Source organism: Mytilus trossulus, chromosome 9 (genome assembly GCF_036588685.1).
Source record: "Mytilus trossulus isolate FHL-02 chromosome 9, PNRI_Mtr1.1.1.hap1, whole genome shotgun sequence".
NCBI lineage: Eukaryota > Metazoa > Mollusca > Bivalvia > Mytilida > Mytilidae > Mytilus > Mytilus trossulus.
Window position 1 is genome coordinate 58,151,826 of NC_086381.1, and position 6,000 is coordinate 58,157,825.

The window sequence follows — 6,000 nt, forward strand, 5'->3', positions numbered from 1 at the left end:
GTATTTGTTATTCTTCCCTTGTCAGAATTCGAAATCGTGCTATATCGTGGGATAAGGAGAAAGCTTTTCACAAGAAAGCAAATATGAAGAGAAGTAAATGAATGTTGTTTTTGATTTTATGTATGGAACAATGCCGTTTGACAAACACAAACATAAATTTTCTTTCTGACAATTGAACCCATTATCATGTAGGGAGCTTAATTATCGTCAAGAAACATTTTTCATAAAATCTCTGTAACCTACACATGCTACATAGATATATGAAGATGTGGTTTTATTGCAAATGCTATGACTCTCCATTCATTTGAAAATTTATAAAAAATAAACCATTATAAATCGAAGTACGGCCTAACGACAAATAAAAACGTATCAACAGAATTCAACAATGACAGTCACCAATCATTGTAAACAAGTGTCAATTTCTTAACTCTTTCTACTCACACTAATGTGGCAAAAACGTAACTATCTTTATTGATTTTTTTTAGTTTCGATCTAACAAAACGAGATTCAACATGTTCAATTAAATTTGATAATAAATCAACATAAAATTAAGAAAGAAAAAGGGGAATGTGTCAAAGCGACAACAACCCCACCATATAGGAGACAATAGCCGAAGGTCACAATGGGTCTTCAATGTAGCGAAAAACTCCCGTACCCATAGGTGTCCTTCAGCCTGGCCCTAAAAATATGTATACTAGTACAGCGATAATAGACGTCATACAAATTTCTCAATTGTACACAAGAAACTAAAATCAAAAATCATACAAGACTAACAAAGGTCAGAGGCTCATGACTTGGGACAGGCGCAAAATTACGGCGCTGTTAAACATGTTTATGAAATCTCAACCCTCCCCTTATACATTTAGCCAATGTAAAAAAGTAAACGCATAACAATACGCAGATTTAAAATTCAGTTCAAAAGAAGTCCGTGTCCGATGTCAGAAGAAAAAAACCAAAAGAAAATAAATTAAATGACAATAAAACATGAATAACAACAGACTACTAGCAGTTAACTGACATGCAAGCTCCAGACCTCAATTAATCAGATTGAAAGATTATGTCTTCATCATATGAATATCAGGCACAATCCCTCCCGTTAGTGGTTTAGTATCATACTATCATAAAATATATGAGAAGAACATAACCCGTGTCATGCCAACAACTGCTTTTTAAGTAAATGTGTCTAGTTCCGATGCAAAATCTAAGTGGTTCAATATTAAAGCCAAAATACGCAACAGTTTGTAGCTATATCCCTGCTTAATAAGTCTGTTCAAAGGTTTTCAAGCTTTTGAGATGAAAACTGACATTTTTGTGTTTGGTAAAGAATATTACCCTAAAAGATTGGATGTGAAATACCTGAACGTACAAAATGTGTGCATGCTATATTTACGAATTAATTCCTTATACCGATGATAAAATTTAGTAAATGTTTTGACTAGTTTTTGGTATCGAAAACTCTGCTGTAACAATTTTTCAGTAATTCATAAAATTCTGACGCTAAAATCTAATACGTTGTTACAAACACGAGTGAATCGTACAAGTTGAAATATATAAACACCATAAGATGGTGACAAAGGAACGTCACCATCTAAAAATAGATAATTAACAATAGGAAATGAAAAATCATCTCTTTTATCATACATTTTTATATTAATATTTCCATTAATGATATATCAAGATCGAGTAAAGGGCAGTGGTAATTGTAAGTATTAGCTTTATTTAAAGTAAGTTCAATAGGATAAATTTCTTAAGTATACATACATTTGTACTGAAGTCGTCATTATTGAGAGCCAATATATCATCCAAATATCTAAAAGTATTTTTAATGTTTTGTATCAAATGTTGTTTCGATAGGTATTTGCTAATTTTAGCATAAATGGAAACTCATAACAATACAAAAACAGGTCCGCAATAAGTGGTGCACAGTTAGTTTCCATTGGAATTCTAATAACTTGACGATACATGGAATCTCTTTAAAATTCAAAGGCATAATGTATAGTATCAAAGCATGTCCAATTGACATATTTATTTTGTTTATTGCTTCTAAGAAATGACCTAAAAGAGTTTGAACATATGTAATCGCATTCTGACTTTTAAATGCACAGTTAATTTGGGATGTGATTTTTTTTCGTAAAAAGAATATGAGGCAAAATGGTATATAGGGTATAAAAATCAAAACTTTGAACAGATTCAAAATCACCAATATATGCATGCAATTTCAAAGGCCTTATTTAAACAATCTTTTATCAGATTTTTTTATTGTACCAAGTGTACTAGTAAGTAGAATAGACACTTTAGAAGTGAAGCAATGGCTTGAAGATGAAATTAATTTATATATGTAAGATTTTTTTTTGTAGCTTTGTTAGCAAGTACATAATTGGGATTTTCGCTGTACTTGGTTCTGCTTGTAAAGAAGTAGCTAAAAGTTTGTGTGTGTTACAAATGTCGTTTTCTGAAAATAAAGTCAGTTGGAATCTTGGTGAATTCGTGATTTCCTTTTGCAGAACCTCATTATAAACTTTACGTTTAACAATAATGATATTATAAGCAGCTTTATCAGCGGGGACAAAAATAAATAACTTGGCTAGTTCATTAAGTTTGTGTTTGATACACGAAAGAGGGTTTTTATAGTTGTTGTTTAGAGTAAAATGTTCTTTAAAATGTTGTATTCGAATATCAACTATATTCATTACTGAATTAAAAGTCTAAATATTTTTGTCAGCTTTTTCTCGTTTTACCCATTTCACACAGTGTGTTCGGAGTGAGTCTTGGATGATATTACGACACTCATTCCAATTAATAATTGATGGGGGACGATATTTCGTTTCTGTACTGAGGAATGATTTTAACTCTCGGTCGTGAACGATGTGAAGGTCTCCTGTTATGACATGGAAAATCGGGCAATAAGTGTATTCGGAATTACAGCTATTATATGACATAGGTGTATTTTTAATGATATTTACATTTTTATATATTTGGCTTTCATGTGAGTAAATGAATAATACTGTTTGTTTTTTAAGTAATATGAGTTTCAAAATTTAAAAAAAAATGTGCGACCATCAAATGTGAAACCTTACCTTTTTGTTGGTGGAAACACGGGGACATGTAAGTCATGTTTTGGCATGACACTTATCGATAGAAGGGTAACCACGATTTTTATTGTTAAAAATCGATAGCGATGGTGGTATTTTTAGATTAGCGATTTTGAAGATTGAGACGTGTAGATACTCTTTAAACGAGTTTAATAATATTTTTCCATGTCTAAGCTTCTTTTTTTTGGGTATGTGAATTTTATCAGAAAGAAGCAAAGACTGGCGTCAAGAATATGAACAAGCACACAGTAAATTGAATAATGTAAAAATAGGAAAACAATTTCAATAACCAAAATGACAGTTATCAATCAATAACAGGAAGTATGTTGCACTAACATGTAAAGACATTAACAGAGAGTGATAAGTTAATAAAACATATGTGATCGAAAGTTTGTTTTACTTTTTAAAAACTGCATGTGAATATCAAATTTCGAGTAAAGAGCAATAGAGTGAGCAGGATGGATCAACATTACAAGAATATATTTGTTACGATATTTTAAATTTTACATGAAAAAAGAAGGACCACATTTTCAACAAATGATTGTTTTATGTACTTTTTTTTATTTGGGAACTAACTAAGCCATCAACAGTGGAAATGCATTCAACTGAGATTCATTTTAAATATTTAAATTTTTTAAATAAGTGTTAAAATTTGATGACTTTCCGTGTTTAGCATGTATATGCATGTTATTTTGGATCATTTAAGTTATAAGTTACATAAACACAATCATATGCATTTGGATTGATATGGAATACACAAACCATTTGAAAACGTTTCAAATACCGATATAACATACTTTACTATGCATATGACTTAAAACAATTTTAATTACTTACTATATATAAATGGCTAACGTTAATTTTTTACAGCTATTCCTGATAGTTTTGATCATATTTTTCTTTCCACAAATTATGCTTCGCTAAGTGCATACCAGAACCAGACACGTCAGACTATATTTTTCGTGATTAAATACCTTTGAAATAGAGGTAATCGATACTGAATTGATACAGGATTAAAAAGTCAAGTTGATATCAATGTGAATTATGTTTACCTTTACAATAATCACTTTTGACCAGGCAAACAAATAAAGCAATATGCTGGACTTCATGAATGTTGCCTCTAAGATAAAATTATTTCTGGAACGACTTGACGTTTATCTATCAATAACAGGATGTATATTTATCTGAGTTGTAGAAAAATTAACAGCAAATTATTGATTGATTAAAAAAATATATGTCATTTGGAGTAAAAGTTAGTCGACCATTTAAATATGTACTGCATATGAACATCAAAGTTTGGAAATAGAGCAATAGAGTGACAAAAATATATAAACATTTCCAAGTGTTGTATTGTTGGAATGTATTTTTTTTTGAAGTGTGGAAAAGTTAAAATAAAACATATGGCTCTTAGTTGAATATTTTTAACGAACTTTTAAATTTTGCGTCACAGTTCGGAGAGAGAGAGCAATATAGTAAACAGAATGGCTAGACATTATCAACTTTTTCTGATCGTTTAGGTCGTAGTATGTTATTCTGGAAATGTATGATATGCACAGTTCACACTAGGACAGGACAAACAAGATTTGTTGTTATTGCAGGCCTTTGAAATGGAGGTAATTTAATTCTGAATTGATACATGATTCAACAAAATAAAGATCGCATACTTGTGTAAATAACGACACTATTACAGATGTACAACCGAAGACTGCTTTACACAACTGCTGTGAGAAATATAGCAACTTGATTTCGTTCTATACATAAAACATGTAAAATATATAACTACTCGGAATTTTAATAATGTTTTTTTTTCTTTTTCCTTCCTTCGCCAGAAATCGAAATCGTGCTGTTGAGATATCGCGACAACTATGCACGTGATAGCAGATAAAAAGAGAAATAAATGAATGTTGTGTTTGTTTCTAGGTGTGGAAAAGTACCGTTTGACAAACACACACAAACATTCCCACTCTAAAAATGAATACCATTATTATGTAGGGAGCTTAATTATCATTATGAAACATTTTTCACAAAATCTCTGTAACCTACATAGATATATGAAGATGTAGTATGATTGCAAATGTTATGACTCTACATTCAGGTCCAAATTAAAAAAAAACACATTTTAAGTCAAAGTACGATCTTATGAAAAATGCATATCGATAAAAACGTATCAACAGAATTCCATAATGACAGTCACCAAATACTGTAAATGAACGTCAATTTTTTACGCTTTGTATTCACGTTAATTTTGCAAAACGAAAATATCTTTTTTTTTTCTTAAAGTTCCGATCTACGTTAACAAAACGAGATTAAACATGTTAAACAAAATTTAATAATAAATAAACACATATCTAGGGACTGCTTTCCTAATTCATATAAGACTGTGCTCATACTGAAGCTTCAAATGAAGTTTACATTGATACGAAATTCTTTAGCCTGATTTTCGTACAGGATTTACCTGTTTTATAGTCTCCGCTTGGAAGGAAGCTATTGCACCAAGAATCCGAAGTGGTGAAGTAAAATAATCTATTTTCAAATGTTACTGACACCATTTTGCGTTGGGTGACCTATTTTGATGTATGGTTCACAGATACGAATGCAGTGTTGCATTTTTCAAAAAAATAAAATATAAAGTATCTTCAGAAAAAAGAACGAGTAACATTATACTTTTAAATACAGATTATCTCTTCTACTTATGATTTTATTAAACATATCTATATATTTATATACATTTTTTGTAATAAGAGAAATATTGTGAATCTGCCTAATAACTTGACTGCTATCCTTAACATGATTAGATACATTTATAAATTGACTAACCGGTTTGATTGTCTTAATTAAGGTAGATAACTGTACATCGCCATCTTTGATTGGAAAATATCAGTTCATAATAAGTCTAGTTTATGCTTTA